We start from the raw sequence: 22031 nt of genomic DNA on the forward strand, positions 1-22031 counted from the left end.
AGTCTTTAACTCATACTTGGAGCATTCACCTGTCATGTTATTCCCTGAAGATTTTAAAATTTAGATGGCCTTTAGGCTGATGGGTAATTCTGTGTCTCTGGGCATTTTTATGAAGACAGCATTCTGACTACTTTTTTTTATTTTTAAGTTATTTAATTATACCATCTGGGAAAGGTAACTTGTATGTAGTTAAGACAGAAAATTGGAGTGGGAAGAATGGGTTTATACTAGAATATAACTGATTGGAAAGAATATTGAAACAGAAATGATGGACATATGTCTCCACAGATGACAAAGGTACTAAGTATGGAAAGCGAACTCATTGTTAGGCTGAGATTGTCTACAAAAATAAGTGATTTCAGTCTTGAGAGCTGGTGGGGTGGCTTAAACAATTCTGAGTTTTCAATTAGCACCTGTTTCTTCACATTATACAGGAATTTCTGTTGGCTGCAGTGAGTTGAGACTGGTGACTTGGTGCTAAAATTTCTGTCTCCGCTGATGTCAGGTACAGTACTTAGCAATCAGAAGCCATGCCTGAGTATAGCAGCTTTTAGATAGGGTCAGGCAGAGCTAGTGAGAGGCAGAAGCCAGAAGTGCCTCAAGAGCTGTTCTTTGATTTTGAAATGTCCTGCCCTTTCTACTAAGACCTAAGCTTATAGTCAAACTTGGGTTAATTGATTGAATAATTATTCAGTATGCCTTTGTTGAGGGCCCATTATGTGCCAGATGCTGGCTATTCATTTCATAATGAGGAGGAAAAATGAGTAATGCTTAATGGTAGCTCCATTATCTCAAAATTTGGGATAGTTCAGTTTATCCTTATGAATGTTTGCTAAGTAAGTTAGTAATTACTGAATTTGAGAGAACCAACTAATTTACTAGCTATAAGCACCTTAATAATTTATGAAGTGTTAGATGTTGGGAGTGCAGATTCAGATATAACATGATCCCCATTCTCAAGAAGCTTACAGTCTAGACAGGAAGTCAGAGGAGAAAATAAATTATTGCAATACAATATGATAACAATGGTACCACATAATGGGGTGCTCTGGGAACATTGAAAAGCAGGAGAAAGGAGAAGGAGGAGGGGATGTGAGCTAAGCATTGAACTATGTGTAGAAGTTATCTAGGTTAATAACCAGTGTGTATTTCTAGAAGACTTTCTTAACACTTACTCTTTCATTTTTATTACAGTGATTTTTTTAAAATATTTTATTTATTTATTTATTTGAGAGTGAGAATGAGATAGAGCATGAGAGGGGGGAGGGTCAGAGGGAGAAGCAGAGTCCCCGCTCAGCAGGGAGTCCGATGCGGGACTCTGTCGGGACTCCAGGATCATGACCTGAGCTGAAGGCAGTCGCTTAACCAACTGAGCCACCCAGGCGCCCTTATTACAGTGATTTTCAAAAGTAAACTAAGTTTAAAAGGGTTCAGCACATTCTGATTTCATTTATTATTTCCATGTTATCATATCATAGTTTGATTTCCTTTTAATACTTTTGGAAGATTAATGTGCATTTCCTATGTATTTACCTCCAATTAGATTAGTTTTCACAGTTGAATTCTTAATAAAATGAGAGCTACCTTGAGTCTGTCTTTTCTTTCCCTTCCTCCCTCTCCCCCTCCCTCCCTCCCTCCCTCCTTCTCTCTCTCTTTCTTTCTTGTAGCATAATGTCTTCCCTTTTTAAAAACACTTTAATATACAGACCTTTTGAATGTATTATACCCATATTAATTTTTTTCCTTAAATTTTTTAAAATTAGGAACGCTGTTCTCAAAGTATTTTTCACTAGATTCACTGAGGAGGAAAAAATTCTATGGTAAATAAATTTGGAAGAAGTGTACACACTGTTTTCCTTTTGGAGATTCATTTGGCATATTGTGAGGGTTCTGAGAAGTCCTACAATTAAGAAAGAAAGAAAGGAAGGGGGGAGAGACTTCTTTACCTTTATTCAACAAAATCTTTCCTAAATATGACCTTTTGGGAATTGCTTTTTAAAAATTTTTATATATTTAGAACATTTATTGAAGTATAGTTGACATACAATGTTGTATTAGTTTCAGGTGTACAACATAATGACCGGACGATTCTATACATTACTCAGTGCTCACTACAGTAAGCGTAGTTATCATCCATCATCATACGGTGTTATTATAATATTATTTACTATATTCTTTATGTTGTACCTTTCATCTCTGTGACTTATTTTATAACTGGAACTTTGTACTCTCAATCCTCTTCCCCTATTTTATCCATACCCCCTGGGCCCTGACAGCTACCAGTTTGTTTTCTGTATTCAAGTCCGTTTTTTTTTTTTTAAAGTTTTATTTTTTACTTTAAAAATTTATTTAAGGGACGCCTGGGTGGCTCAGTCGGTTAAGCGTTTGCCTTCGGCTCGGGTCATGATCTGCGTCGGGCTCCCTGCTTGGCGGGGAGCCTGCTTCTCCCTCTGCCTGCTGCTCCCCCTGCTGGTCTTCTCTCTCTCTCTCTCTCTCTCTCTCTCTCTCTCTGACAAATAAATAAATAATCTTTAAAAAAAATTTATTTAAAAAAATTTTTAAGTAGAGTTGACACATAATGTTACATTAGTTTCAGGTGTACAACATAGTGGTTTGTTAAGTTTATACATTATGCTACGCTTACAAGTGTAGCTACCATCTGTCATGCTATTACAATATTATTGACTATCTTCCTGATGCCGTGACTTTTATTCCTGTGATTCATTTGTTTCACAAGTAGAAGCCTGTATCTCCCACTCCTTCATCCCCTCCACTCTGGCAATCATCAGTTTGTTCTCTGTATTTATAGGTCTGATTCTGTTTTTTGTTAATTCATTTGTTTTTTTTTTTTTAGATTCCATATATGAATGAAATCATATGGTATTTGTCTTTCCCTGTCTGACTTATTTCACTTAGTGTAATACCTTCTAGGTCCATCCATGTTGCAAATTGCACAATCTCATTCTCTCTTAATGCTGCGTGATATTCCATTGTGTATATATACACATCTTCCTTATTCATTTGTCTATTAATGGACAGTTAGGTAGCTTGGCTGTTGTAAATAATGCTGCAGTAAACATAGGGGTGCATGCATCTTTTCAAATTAGTGTTTCCATTTTCTTTGGGTAAATATCCAGTAGTGAAATTATTGGATTATATGGTAATTCTATTTTTAATTTTTTGAGGAACTTCCATACTGGTTTCTGCAGTGGCTGTACCAATTTGCATCCCCATCAAAGGGTTCCTTTTCCTCCACATTCTTGCCAACACTTGTTACTTCTCGTCTTTTTGATTTTAGCCGTTCTGACAGGTATAAGGTGATACCTCATTGTGTTTTTGCTTTGCATTTTCCTGATGATAAGTGATGTTAAGCATCTTTTCATGTGTTTGTTGGCCAACTGTATGTCTTTGGAAAAATATCTATTCAGGTCCTCTGCCCATTTTTTAATCTGATTGTTTTTTTGGTGTTGAGTTGTATAAGTTCTTTATATATTTTGGATATTAACCCTTTGTCAGATATATATTTGCAAATATCTTCTCCCATTCCGTAGGTTGCTTTATTGTTTTTTGACAGTTTCCTTTGCTGTGCAAAAGCTTTTTTTTTTTTTTTAATTAATTTATTTGACAGAGAACTAGCACAAGTAGGGGGAACAGCAGAGGCAGAGGGAGAAGCAGGCTCCCCACTGAACAGGGAGCCCGATGCGGGACTAGATCCCAGGATTCCAGGATCATGACCAGAGCCAAAGGCAGACGCTTTAATGACTGAGACACCCAGGCCCCCGTGCAAAAGCTTTTTATTTTGATGTAGTCCCAGTAGTTTAATTTTACTTTTGTTTCCCTTGCCTTAGGAGACATGTCTAGAAATATGTTGCAATGGCCAGTGTAAGAGAAATTACTGCCTGTGTTCTCTTCTAGGATTTTTATGGTTTTAGGTCTCATATTTAGGTCTTTAATCCATTTGAGTTTATTTTTGTTTATGGTGTTAGAAAGTGGTCCAGTTTCATTCTTTTGCATGTAGCTGTCTAGTTTTCCCAGCATTATTTATTAAAGAGACTGTCTTGGGAATTGCTTTCTTTCTTAATACATCTTTGTTTTTGGATTAGATAAAAGAATTCATATACATAATCAATATGGAAATATTCTTTTCTTATGGGCTGAAATTAATTAGAAGGAAATAAGAAAGAAGACAAAAGAAGGAAATAAAATGAGAAGACTATAGAAATAGAGGTGATAGAAAAATATTGGTAGCAGCAGAAAGGTTAAAAAAATTCTCATAAAGGCTACAAAATGTTACTAAAATGTGACATAGTGAAATCCATTTATCAGGTTCCTGGATTTAACATTTCCCTAGAGATATGAAAATATTGCTAAGTGCCAAAGTATTTTTCTCACATTTAATTTTTACAGTGCTTAAAACGTTTCCCTACAGTTTTTTCCTGAAAAATATTATGAGGGTTTCACTTTCTTATTAAAGGACTAAAATTTGTTAACAATGTAAAGTTAGGTAAGACTGCTGCTTAGTTCCCTTGGTGAATTTTTTTTTTTTTGATGGAGTGCTTTTATTTTTTCAGTGCTCTACTGGATAAAAGGGCATTTCTGAACTTGATTAGGGGGAGATCAGGGAGTGCCGTTGAGTCTGTCTACTCTTGCCAGAGAGCTTAGATAAGAACAGCAATTGAGTGGGTGGAGCATGCTCCAAGTCTTGTCAAAATATTCCAGTTAGCTCTTGCTTGATGCATAACCAAGTGGTCCCCTTGCATCAAAGCAGCCTTAGAAAGTAGAAAGTAAGAGACCTGGGAAATTGAAGAAACCTTTTGGGGTTAGAATGTGACTATTTTAGAATTTAGAGATTCCTGGGGACAACCAACTAACTGTATGAAGATGGATTCAGAAAACTGTATAAGTAGGACTTTTTATTTAATTAAATTAGTTAATAATGTGTTTTGCATTTTTTTTTTTTAAACTGTGGCATTTGAAGTCTTGTTGGAAATGTCATCAGCTGTACTGAAGAGAACCAAAGGAAGATTTTGTTGTTGTTTTCCTCCACTCCCCCTAGGTTAGGTCATTCATTGAACAAATATTTACCAAGTGCTTACTGAATTCTGTTGAGGAAAGCAACACACCTCTTGGTTCTAGGAAGACAGTGACAGCCACTATCGAAGTGACAAAGTGACTCACCCCAGGGAAAGTGAGACTGAAGAGATATTGTTGGGCTTTGTTAGTGAGGAAGATTTTCCCTTACTCTGTCTTCGTAGTCCCCCATTCCATCTCATCTTGATCAAATTGAACTCCTTCAGGGCCTCTCAAGCCCTCTTCTCTCTGAGATCCACCAAGTTGGAATTAATCCCTTCTTTCACTGCACTGTTTTATCCTTATTAGAACAATTATTGCAGTTTGATCAGTTGATCAGTGAATTGATTGATTAGTTCATTCGTTCAACATGTGTTTGTTAAACACAATGAACTGGCCATTCAGCGTATCAGAGAGGGGGACTGATGAGTAAGACTCTATCTCTGTCTTCAGTGAGCTAATTGTGCATTGCTTATTGCTTGTCTGTATCGCTTACTCCCACTAGGTCTTAAACCTCTAAAAAGCAGTGATGGCTCTTACTCGTATCTTCTCCTGTGTGCCCAGCATAGCGCCTGACTATACAAGGCATTCAGCAAGTGCCTTTGAATATATTGAATTTGTTTTTGTTTCTGTCACACAGAACTGAAGATTCATGGATATTGCTCCATTATAGTTGAAATTTGTATAATAGGCTTATATTGGAGGAAACCAGAGTTCTGACAGCTTATATTAAGTGACACATCCAGCTGTATTTAGTAAGTCTGTAACAGATGAATTCATATTTGATACTTTTTATGCTAATTTACAAGCCACTGAACTATTGTGCCTTACTTTAGCTTATTTTAAATAAACCGAATAACTGAAGAACTATGTTTTTGAAATATAATTTGTAGTAGAAACAAAGGGTTGGATCTTTGTTTATCCACACAATGATTTAGTAAGCAATAGAGTCAGATGTCAAAAGGCTTTTAGGTCACTGGTTGAGTAGCATTGTGGTTTATTATTTACCTTTTGCCTACCACAAATGTTCTTCTAATCCAAGAGCCCAGAGTAAATGTTTGCTGAGAGTCTCTGCAATGCCTAAACAATGAAATATTCACATGCTTTAGTGGTAGCAAAATTGAATGGCAAACAGCTGCCAACAGCCATTCCTTACTGATCAAATCCAGGAGGTTTGTGAAAGGGGAACATATGGATAGGGGCTAACTGGAAATTAGCAAAGATCTAAATGTTTGACTAAATGTGGTTATAGTTTGGTATGGTAAAGCCCAGAGGTGAGAAATGACCTCGTATCAAAGCCAAGTGGTGAGGAAGAACTTTACTGGAAACAGCTATGACACAAACACAGAATTAGGTATGAGATGCTTTTTCCTGGGATTATATTCAAAGGAAGTTGTTATCAGACATATACTATGGCCTGAATAAGGAAATAATAACTTCAAAACGACCTAAAAAGGCACAATTTCTGCCAGGGTATAGTTGGGAAGCATATATTACGATCTAATTATAATGCAGTGTTCTAAGTATTCTAATGAAAATACGTACTACAAATATGGGACCACTGAGAACGGAACCTTGAGGGAAATAGAGGAGGTTTCCCACCCTTGCAGAAGGTTTTATTTCAGACAGAAACACCTATGCATCACCATAGGCAAAGGCAGGAAGATATGAAACACTAGAACACATTTGTTTATTTGTTTGTTTATTGTGGGAGTGTAAAACACGATGGGCAGGGCGCCTGGGTGGCTCAGTTGGTTAAGCAACTGCCTTTGGCTCAGGTCATGATCCTGGAGTCCCGGGATCGAGTCCCACATCGGGCTCCCTGCTCAGCAGGGAGTCTGCTTCTCCCTCTGACCCTCTTCCCTCTCATGCTCTCTATCTCTCATTCTCTCTCTCTCAAATAAATAAGTAAAATCTTTAAAAAAAAAAAGAACACAACATTCTTTAAAAAAAAAAAAACGATGGGCAAGTAATTAGTAAGAGCTTTATTTCCTGTATTCCTTGATATAACTAGTACCAAAAAATGATAATCAGGAAAATGTATTTCTTTGGGTCTTAGTCATATTTTCTTTCTTTCTTTCTTTTTTTTCCTCTTTTGAGAGAGAGAGTGCACGCACACAGTGGGGGAGAGGCAGAGGGCGAGGGAGAGAATCTTAAGTAGACTCTGTGCTGAGCGTGGAGCCTGGCACCGGGCTCAATCTCAGGACCCCGAGAGCATGACCTACACCGAAATCAAGAGTTGGACACTTAACTGACTTAGTGATATGACCCTTAGTCATATTTTCCAGCGTTTAATGCAGCATCTGTTAAATGGATGCAAGGACGACCTTTCATTGCATCTTTTCATGTGCAGTTATTTTATTAGGTATTTTTTCAAGTTATTTCATAAGGTTACTTTTACAGGAGTTAAATATACCAAAGACCTGGCATTTCCAGATGTAACATTTAACATCCAAATTTAAATTGCTCTAGTGACCCCACAGAGTGACAGTTTGTGATCTTGATAAAGCACACAGTGGACCACGTGTCACCTGTGAGTTGCTTAGCTAATGAGAGAACATAGCTGGCTACCCAGCAACCTCATATTAAACCTCTTTATAAATATACCCACATTTGCATTACTGCTAGTGGCCTCCACCTTCTCCCTGCTGTGTAGTGTCCTCCATCCTCTTCTTCCTCACGATGGCCTATGTACTCTCCAGTGGCCATCATCAGCACTTGGAAACCTTGCTCTGGTTTTGCACAGACAGGAAAGGTTAATGTTGCTACTAAAATGATGTAACTTAATGGACTTTAGAGTTTATTTGCATGGCAGAATATATTTTAATGGCATCATAAATTATTTTAGTCCTTTATTTATAGAACCATTGAGGGTCTGAAAAGGGTTATCTAAAAATTTCAGTCATATCTTAGTGAATTTTGCAGGGGAGTTGGAATGATCTGGAGATCTTTAGGAATATCAGGGATCTGTAACAGTTTCAAGTCTTTGACTGTTAATCTGGAATCTTTTTCATCTCAGACACATGGGTATGTAATAGCTGTATTTTCTTCATTAAAAAAACTGACCTGTGCTTTCAGTATTTTGAGTGAAGAAGTAGGTGACTGGAAAAGAGCAAATGATAATACAAATGAGCAATTTGTATTATCCATCGATAGGAATTGTTAATGTTAACAATACATTTAAATATATATATAATTGATTTTTAAAATAAAAATTAGACTTTTAGTGTTTATGAAGTAAGGGCTTTCTGAGTTTTAAAATACTTTTAAGCCTTTTATAGAGGCACAGATAAAACTTGTTTAATGTTATTGAATGGCAGAAGGTGCAGACTAATAGAATTTAGAGATATATAAGGTTTTATTTTTTATTTTTTAAAGATTTTATTTATTTATTTGACATAGAGAGAGCACAAGTAGGCAGAGAGGCCGGCAGAGGGAGAGGGAGAAGCAGGCTCCCCGCTGAGCAGGGAGCCCGATGTGGGGCTCGATCCCAGGACCCTTGGATCATGACCTGAGCTGAAGGCAGCAGCTTAACCAACTGAGCCACCCAGGTGCCCCTAGAGATATATAAGGTTTTAAATCACAAATGAAAAAATGTGTTTGTGGTGTTGAATTACATGGTTCCAAAAAAGCTTTTGACCCTCATCCGTATGTTTCCCCATTTGTATATAACCCTCCCTCCCCTGCTCACTGCTCATCAAAGCCATTTAGCAGGAAGGCCATTCAGATTACAGTGAGAAGAAGACTGCTTTTTTTTCATGTTTTTGAGCTCTATGTTATTATTATTATTATTGTGTCGAATATAACATTTTGTGCTTTGTGGACTTAACAGAGATACTTTTATTCATTTACTCTCCTCCTTTCCTCTTTAAAAATTCCAATGATTATTTTTAAGAGAAATACAACCGGAGATCATGACATCCCCAGTGAATCTGTTTAAAGGTTATATATTAGACCACATTTCTTCCTCTTTTTTTTTCCCTTGACTACGTACTTATTATAACTCTTCTTGATTTGCAATAGCAACTACAGGCACTTTGATAAATGCCTTAAACAAGTATATAATTTCATCAGTTCTTGTGTAAATGATATTTCTTCTTTAAGTAGATAATTAGCCATAAATTGATAATTATTGCTAATATATATGGAAAAAACATTCCAACCTCATTAGTCGTCAGAGAAATATGCACCTCTTTTGGACTCCTATTTCTTTTGATCATGTGCTTATTTGTAATTTTCTTCAAAAAGTCAGTAAATTACTATGTAAAATGGAACCAAAACAATTCTTTTTAAAGGTTTCACTCTGTTACTTGTATTTTCCTAGATTGAGGCAAATCAGTTTTCCAGGGCTGAAGCTTTGTTTAATTTTGAAAGACAAAGTATCTTTTAAGCATGCTTTTGGATATGTGCATATAAGGAAGGAACCGAATAGGATATGCCGAACTCCTTTTCTATAGTTAGGTGATATAGGACAAAAGCAAGGAATAAAGTAGAAAGAAATACTTAAAAATACATGGGAACCCCACTGGAGGTCATATAGCATCTTTACAGATTGCTTGTCAGGTAAACCAGATAGGTTGTGGCTTTTTCCTGAACACCTCGTTACTGGTTAATAATAACACTAGCCTCTGCAGGTTGCAACTCTGTAGCAGAGTAAAGTTTTTCTTTTTCTTTTTTTAATTTAATTTAATATATTTATTTATTTGTCAGAGAGAGAGAGAGCATAAGCAGGGAGAGCAGCAGGCAGAGAAGGCAAAGGGGGAAGCAGACTTCCCGCTGAGCAGGGAGTCCAATGCAGGGCTCGATCCCAGGACCCTGGGACCTGACCTGAGCTGAAGGCAGTCACTTAACCGACTGAGCCATGCAGGCATCCTGAGTAAAGTCTTTCTTACGCCATTTTAATAGTATGTAACTTTTTATTTGGTCAGTCATAAATATGTATAGTTGTGGGGTGAAATATGGCATTATGCATTTGAACGTACATCAATTAATATAAAATATAACAAAAAGGAGGAAGACCTCTACTGTCTTTTCCAGGTATGACTCAGCTAAAATTGTGTTTTAATGTTGTATTTCTTGTTTTTTTTGACTATGAAAACAGAATGAGAGTTGCTTTCTTTCAACTGCTTGGGGAGAAAAAAGAGATAGCTAGAAAGTCAGAGTTAAGGCATGGGCTCTTTCTTTCAGTGTCTCCCTCTCTCTTTTTTTAAGATTTAAAAATTTTTTAAAAAAATTATTTAAAAATAAATTTTTAAGATTTTATTTATTTTTTTAAAGTAATCTCTACACCCAATGTGGGGCTCCAACTTACAACCCCAAGATCAGGAGTCGCATGCTCTACTGACTGAGCCAGCCAGGTTCCCCTCTATTTTTAAGCGTGATTTTTAGAATTACTACAGCTGCAGAGAAGAGAAACTACCAGGAAAGTACTAAACTTTCACCTGGGTTTGTATTTAGTAATTTTGAATTGCTATCAAAGTTAGAAAAATGAAATTGGTTTTTCAAATAGATACACTTTTGTATTCTACTCATGCCTTTTTAAAAATTGCAATCCTTATTAGATAATAGTGAATTAAAAATAGATTTTTAATATGGAGGGAGAGAAATAGGCATGTTTATTACTCAAGATGAGCAGTTAGTCATCCAGCCAAACCTTTCATCTGTCTTCTTCTACAATTAAAACAAAACCTATTAGTGCTGTCAATCAGTAGTCATCTGGGGTGATGACAAGGGCTGTACAAACACCAGTGGCAGCTGCCAGAGACTCAAAGATGACACTTTTCAGAATCAAGCTGACCTTATATGAAATTAATCAGCCTTTCATGATAAGCTGGGTAACTTGAGTTTTAACTTCTGATAAACCTATAAATTAATATCCTGTAATATGGATTTGGGGACATTTTCCTTTTACTTATAATCATCTGTAGTTCTTTTCCTCGGAAATGCACTGACTCTCAATCTCATTTTGGAGCTGCTACTGGGGAAAATGACATTCTTAGCTCTCTGGATATTTATAATACTCAGAAGACGGGAAGCAGAGAAACTGCAATTTTACACTGAGAGTGTGACCCTGAGATTTTATTTAAAGTGAAGTAAACAGGTTTTTGTTTTGTGTTGTTTTTTGGTTTGTCATGGTCAATTTGCTCATAATTGAGTGCTCTAGTTTAACCAGAATGCTGACATACCGTTGTTTTCTTATTTAGATTGTTGCTTTGCTATTTAAAACACCCATGTTTTCAACAAGAGTCCTAAGTCAGCCGTGTTTCCTAATAATGGCTGTCAGACAGTAAGAAAAGACTTAAGATCTCTTCTGGTTTGTGAGTTTAATTCAGTTAAACAAATATGTGTGGAATATCTGCTTTGAGGAAGGAATTAAATTCTGGAATAGATACAGAGATTCTCAATAGGTGTATCTTAATAGGTGAAGTTCCATCTGTTAAAGAAGTTAACTTCTTGACTATTGCAAACAAGCTAGTGTAATGTAAGAAAGATTATAAGAAACCTATTTTAAAGTATTATGGAACACAGGGGAGGAAACAAGTCCTGCCAGGGATCAGACAGAAGACTCCTTGGAAGATATAGCATTTTATTTTATATTTTAAAAGATTTTTTTTTTTTTTATTTGACAGAGAAATAGAGAGCGTAAGTAGGCAGGGAGGCAGGCAGAGGGAGAGGGAGAAGCAGGCTCCCCGCCAAGCAGGGAACTTGACGTGGGACTCTGGGATCATGACCCGAGCCGAAAGCAGCCGCTTAATCAACTGAGACACCCAGGTGCCCCAAGAAATAGCATTTTAATTTGTCATGAAAAACGAGTAGAATTTCAACAAGTGAATATGGGGGGAGGGGTGAAAGTATTTTTAAAAATGATGTTCATTTTTCCAAGTAATGAGTTTGAAAGAGGGAAATGTTGATACAATGAGGTAGCTTCAAATAGTCATATGGAATTCTTAGTTATGATTCTGAGTTTTTTTAATAAGGGTTGTTTAGCTTTTTGGTTCTTTAAGAGAGACAAAATATCCAATAGAATGATGTTTCCTAAACTTGACTGGTCATTATAATTATCTAGGCCTAAGAATCTTAAAAACTACAGGTTTCTAGACTCTGCTCTTAGACCATCTGTCTCAATAAGTCTTGGGTAGGGTTCAAGTTCAATACTTTAAGTTCTCTGTGATTCTGTCCAGCCAGGTTTGGAAGGTAGCCTTCCTCATGAGCTTTTATTGTTCACTAAAAATACAGTCTTCCTCTTTTCATTCCTAAGTTCTCAAATCGGAATAAAACAAATAGACATGTTTTATTTCATTCTATGCTTGGTTATTTGATCCTTGAAGTTGCAATGTTCAAGTGGAATTAGAGTTTATTCTTAGCTTTAGGCACATAAGGGCTCAATAATATTTGTTCAATAGGTAGAAACGTACTAAAAATTTTTAAGGTTGTGTTGGAGAGTACTCCATAATAAATTCCTCTAAGGGACTCTACCTTTGTTTGTTTGGTCTGTTCTCTCTGTTTTTGACCGTAGTATGTAATGCTCTTAGATTTTTGGAAAAAATCTGCGGGTTCCTTGTGGCCCATGCTTCGAGCATTACTGATAGCTAAGGTCCTATAACATTATGAAAGGCAGCTAGATAAAGTCCTATTGCTGAAAATTTCTTAAATGGTAAGCCTCTTTTGTAACCTGCATTTTTACTTGTTTCTTCACTCAACCAAAAATCTGTTTTCTCTAGATTCTGGAAAGGGAATGTATGCTTATGAGTATTTTGAAGTTCTAAGCAGTTCAACTGCTGTCATTGGGGGTTGAACTGTGCAGTATTATTTGATTTGTTATAGCTTCTTTATTCTACTCGCTCAGCATTTTCCTGGCAGTTAATTACACAGTGGCTTTAGGGTGCATTCCATAAGATGCTGAAGACACAGCTTTGCTGAAGTCTGACACACTTTCCTCCTTGGTTACATAGCTAATGGCCACTCTGGGATAATTAGTGAGAAGAAACTCCAGTGTCCCAATTACTGTCTTCTCAAGGTTTCCCTCTTAATTCTTCTTTACTCAAATCTTGAGAGATTGCCTCCATTGTGCCTCCAGTTTTAAACACCTGTATGCTGTTTAAAACTGGGTTTTCTTCATTGCAGTCAGACAAAAGGTAAAAGATCTGTGTCTTAGTGTGTTGGGAGTACTGTAAAAAGTTGCTTGGGGGGTACCTGGGTGGCTCAGTCGTTAAGCGTCTGCCTTCGGCTCAGGTCATGATCCCAGGGTCCTGGGATCGAGCCCCACATCTGGCTCCCTGCTCCGCGGGAAGCCTGCTTCTCCCTCTCCCACTCCCCCTGCTTGTGTTCCCTCTCTCGCTGTGTCTCTCTCTATCAAATAAATAAATAAAATCTTTAAAAAAAAGAAGTTGCTTGGATTTTAGAGAAACCATATAGTAGTACCATTCAGAGCAGAGATAGCTAATATTTCCAAAGCCACAGTCATTCCTGGGTTAAGAGTCATACCAACTGTCCTCATCTATGTAGTGAGAGGGCTTGAGGTTTCAGGCTCAGAACTGTTGGGTTTCCATAGCTTTTCCTCATATGTAGATTAGTAATCAAACATTGTGCCATTTTTCTGTCAGGCAGCTTGACTTGGGGTATTGTAACTTACTAATGTAATGAAAATGCATGTGCATATGCCTTGGTAATAAAACTATGTGAACATGTCTACCACAGTAGTAGGTAGATAGAATCTAAATCTTGTAAATTCCTGAGTCATCTAAGTCAGCCATATGTCGTCTGCCTTTTAGAATTTCTTTCCAATATAGAACACAGTGAGTTCATTCTTTTTCCTAAGACTCATGTCAACATAAGGTACTTCTCATTGGAATTGTGAAGCAAATGTTTGTTTCTGAATTTTGTCCAACTGGGGAAAAAGTGATATGTTAAAAGAAACTGCTTTGAAAAATTGCTTTTCAGAAAGTTATTAATATTATGGCTATGCTATGGATGTGCCATTTTCTGTGAATGTGTCCTTTATATAGAGAGAAGGTGCTCACTGAATATTTGTTGATCGAATTTATGTCATGACGTTTTATCATAGGAGTTCTAAATCTTACCTTTCACTGCAGTCTTCCTGTTTGGTTTGAATGTTCCCAGCCCTCTTTATGGAGCATGTTACTATCTCACCCAGCCTTTTGTTTCAGTGTTGTGTGCTGTGCTTTCCCAAATGGCTCATAAGGATTTGTAGGGGTAACTTAAAACCTTGGAGTGATGAAACTGGGCCAAAGCCATGTTACTGGAGCCCACCCTAACTTGTCATGTTTTATCAAAGCAGTAAGACTGATGGACATAAGAAAAGAATATTCTAGGAGTGTAACAACAACAACAACAAGTTCGTTTTGCAGCCTGGCAAATCTTCCTCTGGTTTGTCTCCAGCAAAGTAAAAGTTCTTCGGGTGTAGAGGTCATGGAGTTTGTATTCAGTATGAGATGACCACATGATGTTCAAATAATTTCTCTCACCTCATATTGACACATGGAGGGGAATTGCCTGCTGGGACTGTTTGGAATTCTGTAGGAAATTGTGATTCTACCAGTATGCTCTCAATTAATAAATATCTTTGCTGAGAGGAAATCTTTCAAAGGGTAAAGGAAAAACAACCAATTGATCCAGAGAATATTAGGATCTAGTATGCTGAAATGAATGGAGCTAGAGTTGAAGAATAAGACTATTGAATAGACTCCTTATAACCACTAAGATTGGCTTCTCCAATGTGGTTATTATTATTTCTTTTTAGAGGGGCGGGGGGGGCGGGGAAACAGAATCTTAAGCAGGCTCCACAACAAGTGCAGAGGCCCACATGGAGCTCGATCTCACAACACTGAGATCATGACCTCAAGTGAAATCAAGAGTTGGACGATTAACTGACTGAGCCACCCAGGCACCCCTCCAGTGTGGTTTTTGAAGTTCTGTATACTTGCACAAAGAAAAATCAGGCAATTTTTAGAGAGTCTTATTTCATAGGGAGATATTTAGTAAAATTCATATCTTAATCTTAAAATGTTGGAGCATCTTTAAAAGAAAGCTTTTAAGTCCTTCTCCTTACTCAAGGACTTTTCCAGAAACTATGCCTTTGTAAATATATACATTTTTAAATTTTTTATTGAAGTTTGCAAAGTGTAGGAAGTATATGCGTTTGGTATTTTAAATATTTTTTTTGGAAATTATTTTGGCCCTTTTAATAAGTTCTATCATTATTTGGATTTTGCCCAGTTTAGAGGCTGAAGTTCCTGATAAAGCACTGAAGGAAGATTTACAACTGTAGTAGCATAAGCTTTTTTTCCAGTGATGTTATCCCTTTCCTTTCATTGAAATAGAAGTCAGCAAATTGAGGTTTGCTGGCATTTTTTCTGTGTCCTAGCCGTGTGATCATAGGCACATTATGTACCCATGCAGAGCCTCAGGCTTATCTGTAAAATTGGATAAGGAACCTTGCCTGTCTTAGAGGGCTGTTATGAGGGTCTCAAGGGATAATATATGTGAAAGCATTTGGGAAACTGTAAAGCAATACATTATTATAATTTCTTTAAAAGGGAGTTTCAAATCATATTTATTTACCTTGTGGTTGCTATGGTCTGTTATAAGTAAATTTCTATTTAAGCTACTTTATATTAATTTTCAAATGTGATTTCCCCATAGTTCTAAACTCACGTTGAACATATGTTTCATTCTGATTGAATGGAGTGATAGATTTTTCCTTAAATGTGTACTATGTATATTATTTTTTCTAATAAAAATGGTAATTGCTTATCTGTATGGCTCCAAATGATAGGCTCCACTTTTCTGTAATTATTTCTTTGCTTAAAGTTTTTCTTATTTATCTCAAGGGAATTCCATCTATCTGATATTATCTTATTTTTCTCTTGTCATTTACGGAATGTGTTAATTAAACTCAGACCTGATACCAACCCTGGCACATGCAGCAGACCCTCCTCCCATTTGACATATTTTCCTTTATCATTTTCCTATGTGATCTCAGAGCCACTTTTCAATCCATCTGGCAGTGTTCATATTAGGCCAATTTTAATTAAGCTTGTGAATTAGACTCTAAGACCCTGTCTAAGTTATTTTACTGGAATACAGTTTTAGATCACTGGCTTTGCCATAATTCAACATATTATGCCATTAAAATATTAAAAGTAAATTGATCAAGTCTGTCCAATCTGATTACATATTTTTTAAAAGTTGTAAATATTGTACTGATTATTGCTTATTACTCCATTTATTTCAAAGGAAGGTATTTCTTGAAGTCCCTGTACAAAATAGGAAATTGTTTGAGCCATACAGATTGGGAATTTATTGGGCACTTAGAATTTTACTCCACTTGTGCTCAGATCATTGCTTGTTCACCTTTCCTCCCTCAGGGACAGGCTTACATCCCTGTCCTGTCCTCGCTTCAGTTCTTCTCCCTTCCCCCACTAATATAAATATTTGGACCGATAACCTTGGCTTTTGAGACACTTGTTCCTTTTGCATCCTGTTTTTCTACATTGCCCCTTCATCTCCAAAGCACTTGCCTCTGGGTGGTTTGTCTCCAACAAGAATGCTTTTCCCATCATAGGCCAGCTCTACTGCAGTTTTCAACTCAGAACCAACTTCTCAATCCTAAGATAGTCTGACAACCACCGTCTTCTCAGAACAGAACATTTGGGCTCTTCCATCACCTTACATTATTTTAGAGGGGTGCCGTTAGCATCCCAGATGTTTCAAATATTCCTTCCTGCAGGCACTCCCCAGTTACTGTCTGATCAACTTCAGATTTACTGTTCATCTCTAGAGAACGATGCTGCATCTGTGCAGGGTGTTTGTTTCTGAAAGGTCATTTCCTGGTGTGAATTCTAACCAAAGGAGATCAAGCAGTCTTTTTTCTCTTGTGTCCTTATTTTACTTAACTTACTTAAGTAAAATTAAGTCTCTATTCAGATGTGCCACACAGAACAAAACTATTAGACGATGATGTGACATATTAATAATAGACAGACAGAAATAGTTGAAAATAAGAACATTGAAGCTCATCCAAGCTTTGACATGTGTCTAGGTTTCATAGTGAATTAAATAGAGAATTGTTTCTGAGTTTGACTTAGTCAGTAGTTCATTTTCCTCCTCAATGCTTATAGTATCCCCTTCAAAGCTTAAGATAACACAGATTTGCACCTCTGCTGGTTTTTATGTCATTTGGCTATCCTTGTACTTTGCTTTTGAACAACCCAAAGCAAATAGCTCTCTTTCATTTGTTCTGCTGTAAATATCATCATAAGTGATAGAGACCATAGCTCATGGGGATGGTTGGGGAGGTTACCCAGTTTTGTTTTGAACCCTCAATCTTAATTCAGAATTTCTGAAAACAGATTTTTTTCTTTACCATCCTAAATGATTTTGACAAGGTATTTTGAAGTAAGGCATTCCTTCTGCGTTGTACATTTAAAATAAGATTTCCTATAACAAAATTGATTCTCCTTAACCGCTGTGGCCGCCTTCTAGGCTGCTTCTGGGATCATTGTAAATACTAGAGTTCGTTATAGCATTTAAGCTTTTATCTCCCACTATTTCATGAAAATAAAATCCAGTTCACATTGTTTTTCAGTAATACATCAGATGCTTGGAAATAGTTTGATCTTAAGCATGTTGGTACCTGGATTCTTCACAGAAGCTCTTCTGAATGTGCTTCTAGACATTAGAGATCTAAATAATGCAGCAAGTGAGATGATTTTTTAAAAAGCTGACAACCAGGGGTTTAGAGAAAATATTTTAAATGGAGAACGTTTGCCTACAACTCTTTTGCATGCCTCTCTACTTGCAGCCCCCCTGCCCCATTCCCTGTCCATTCCGTCACCAAGCATCTAAAACACAGAAAGAGAAAGTAATATAGAAAAGCACAGTAAGTGTGACAACTGTGAAATCAATAGAGGATCGGTAGAGTAACAAACTTGAACTCTGAGAGCAGGCATTCAAGAAGTACATTTTGTCAGGTGGGGGAAGGATCGGGGGAGGGTATGTCTGGCACAGAATTGTGAGACACCTTGCCTACCAGGTAGGTGGAGAAGATCACTGTGGTGGGATCTTAATGAGTTTGGTGGGAAGTTATAAGGCAGTGAGGCAGGGGAGACGGATTGGGTCATATTGTGAAGGCCTTGTATGCTAAGATAAGGAGCTTTGGTTTTGTTTAGGAGCCAGTGAGCATCCCAGACATGTTTTGCAAACTGGTAAAGAACCATGCTCATCTTTTCTCTCTGTTAGTGTCTCTCTCTGGCCATGGTAGAAGATGAATCAGAAAGGAGTAGCTATGGAGAAGGAGTAGCAGGAAGACCTGCTGACTCCTGAGGGATTCTGCAAGAGTTCTAGTCAAGGCGTAATGAGGCTGGACTAAGATGTTGATTCTGACCACCTGGTACAGCTTTCATTTATCCTCTCCATGATGGATCTTCAGATGTCTGAAGGCAGGCTCGTGTCTTTTATCAAGGCTTGTTTTGGGGGAGTTTATGAAGTCCCAGCTTCTCTCTCCACCTAGAACAGGGTAAAAGAGTCAGTAGTGACTGGTCAACCCACTTGTGAACTTGCCTATCTCTTCTCATAAATTTTATGCAGCTGTACTGTTCTTATTACTTTGAAATTACAATGCTTTAAAATATTTGTTTCAAAAACAACATCTGTGTGGGGGTTTTAGTTTAGAAAACTCCAGCAGTGTCTAGAACTTTTGGAGAGTAGGATCCTGGAGACTTGCGTGTTACGAGTCTGTTTGCCAGATCTCAGACTGGCCACAAAGAACTTTGGTTTTGATTGTTTCTCATATCTCTTATAAAGAAAATGTAAATGGCTCCAGAATTCCATTTGCTTCTGTTTGTGTTCTGCTCCCTAACAGGAGATGTAGCTGTCGTTCCTATAGTGATTGGGACTGTTCTTTTTTTAAGGTACCACTTTTCACTGCCTTTATAACTATGGAGAGCATCAATAGTGAAGGCCACTAAACTGACATTGCAACCGTTGCTGGGAAATTGGTGCTTTCCTGCTGGCGTCATGTAATCCTGTGCCTTTTTGGAAAGGTTGTAGTTCTCATTTAGCTGTCAAGGAACACGGTGCTATCTCATAAGCACTGCTTTCTGATGAACTCTTGTAGCAGAGACCCTGTTCTTTGTAGAACCTCTTTTTGAGGTTCTGAGGATGGATAAAAATGATCTTCTGAACCCAAATTCTTTTCAACACTATGTTTTGGGAATGGACTATTGGAGGAAACTTGCTTTTAGATTACTAAATATGATTAACATGGCTGAACTGTGAGTGGTAACGCCTTCCCTTAAGAGTTGAATAACTCTGCAATTGGTTTTCCTGGCTCTGGATAGCTAGGATCTGCAAGTGTGGTTGCCGTTGACTGTGCAGCTGGATTTGAGAGAAAATTTTAGGGGTGGCGAAGCATCATAAAAATATAATACTGCTTTTATCTACAATCTGTTAGAAGAATTTGATCTGGAGTTTTGCTGAATATTTTTTTTTAAGATGTATTTATTTGAGAGAGAGAGAGAGAGAGAGTGAGAAGGGGGAGGGGCAGAGGGAGATAGAGCAGGAGATAGAGAATTTCTAGCAGACTCCCTGCTGAGCACAGAGTCTGATTGCAGGGCTCGATCTCACGACCCTGAGATCGACATGAGCCGAAACCAGGAGTTGGATATTTAATTGACTGAGCCACCCTGGCATTCCTTGCTGAATGTGTTTAAAAAACCACTGCCTTCTGGACAGATTTTCATTAGAATATTTTAGAATTTACCTGTAAAGCAAGAGACTTTAATTCATCACTTTTTTTAATAAACATGAAAGTAAAAGAAATGAGTAAAAATTAAGTCTTATACATAGCATAACCAGATTACTGTTTTAGAAACAGCTGTTTGGGTTATCTTTGTGTTTTGTTTTAATTCAATCCAAGGTGAGGAGAATTTTTATTCTCCTGAAAAAAATTGTATACTGACTTTTATATTATTAAAGATGGAAATCTTTTCTTCTGAAAAGATTGGAAAAGGATTCTACCCTCTATATTCATTGTATTTGATAGTTCACTAAATTACTACTTTTCTCTCTTTTTTTAAAAGATTTATTTATTTATTTGAGAGAGAGAGAGCAAGCAGGGGGAGGGGCAGAGGGAGAGAGAATCCTAAAGCAGATTTCCTGCTGAATGTGAGCCTGACACAGGGCTCGATCCCAGGACCCTGAGATCTTGACCTGAGCCAAAGTCAAGAGTCACCCACTTAACTGAGCCAGCCAGGCATCCCACTACTTTTCTCTATTTCTAGACATTTTATTTTTTTATCCTCAGAAGGGTATCCTAAACTCTTCATTTAAACGCTTTCCTGATTTTATCTCACCAAATACCAGTTTTGTTATCCTCATATTGCTTTAGCCTTTCTTGGGCTCCTCCCAACCTACTTGGCTATTCCCCATTCTTTGTGAATCACAGACATCATCTGTGAATTACTAAGGACTGCTTAGATGTCACAGTTTCCTCTTCTCTCTCACATTAATACAATCTATGTTACTTCTCACTCTGAAATGTTTACTAGAGCTCTATAATTTATTTTTATTATTTACCATGTTTATGGTGAAGCATAAGTAACTTTAAGATGAGTATAGATAAACTGGAGTATGCTCAGAATAGCCACCACAGCCGAAACAGTGGATGACAAGGTGGTTTTTAAACTATTTGAAATGAGAAATGACAGAAGGAAGTGGATATATTTAGTAGTAGGAAGGAGCCTACAGTATTATCCTCAAGTATTGGAAGGATTATCATGCTGTGTTCCACATTTTCGTAAAATGTGTGCAAGCGGTAACTTTTATGATATATGAATTACATCTTTCAAAGAATTGTGCAAGGACCAGTTTGTGGAAATGACAGGAACATGTTTTGGTTTATTTGTTTCATATAAAGGAGAACTTTCTTTTCTTTCTTTCTTTTTTTTAAAGGAGAACTTTCGAAAGTTAGGATGGTCTCAAGATACGGCATTCTCTCCCTCTGGAAGCAGTGAGTTTTCTGTTACTGGAGGTGCTTAGTTATGTGCTATATGGCTGCTGTTGATGGGATCTAGGCATCAGGTAGGAGGCTGAATTAGATGACTTCTACATTGGATTTCTTTGATTCTGATAGATGTACTTTTCTCAGCTCTTTAATAATATAGGAGTCAGTAAACAATAGACATAATTATGAGAGTGACCTCTCTTTTAGTTTTAAAGTTAGAACCATATTATTTAACAATTGTTATTTTTTCTTCCCATGATTATCACCAATTTTTCACAGCGGGAGAAGGGTGGAGTGAAACTCCCACATCTTGAAGGCGGATATTGTATAACATTGCAAGGAGGACAGGGAAGCAATGATAAGAGTCATAAATTGCAGCTGGAAGCTTGGAACTGATTCCTTTACCCTGCGGTAGCTCGAAAAGGATTCGGCTCCAAGTTTAATGAATAATGAAACATGATCTGAAGAAATTCTATGCAAGAAATACTTGGTTGCCTGGGTCTTAAGTGACTTGTAGTAACTGTATCTTCTGCTGTGCATGAGAAGTAGTTCGCCTCCTTCACCAACTCTTTTAGAGTGTGAGGTGATCAGGATTTGCTTGAAAAGCTCATTTTAATTATAGGCTAATTTCACACACGTTGGTGGCCTGTGGTCATTGCAGGGCAGATGTAGAAAAACACTTTAAGACTGAGCTTTTAAAATGAAAGTTGGGACTTTTTCCTCAAAGTATTTGCTGATTGTATGTATTATGAAATGAAACAGGACCTTGAGAATCATGGAATCTTTTTGGTGGAAGGGCCCTTAGGAGACACTTGATCAATCTCCTTATTCCGAGGAACTCAAACAACTCATTGGTAAATGGGACTGGCAAGTTGTGTGTTTGCCACATTCAGCAGTGATATTGTAGAAACTTCTTTATTATTTTTTCATTATTTTT

The 22031-nt window shown here is 37.2% G+C and overlaps 1 protein-coding gene across 1 annotated transcript in view; it reads left to right on the plus strand.

Moving 5' to 3' along the window:
* Positions 1–22031, plus strand: part of TTC28 (tetratricopeptide repeat domain 28) — a 605079-nt gene that overhangs the window by 192516 nt on the left and 390532 nt on the right. The window lies entirely within an intron of this gene.

Source organism: Eumetopias jubatus, unplaced genomic scaffold (genome assembly GCF_037043125.1).
Source record: "Eumetopias jubatus isolate StellerSeaLion01/CBP00866 unplaced genomic scaffold, mEumJub1_p1.0 scaffold_16, whole genome shotgun sequence".
In the NCBI taxonomy this organism is placed as follows: Eukaryota; Metazoa; Chordata; class Mammalia; order Carnivora; family Otariidae; genus Eumetopias; species Eumetopias jubatus.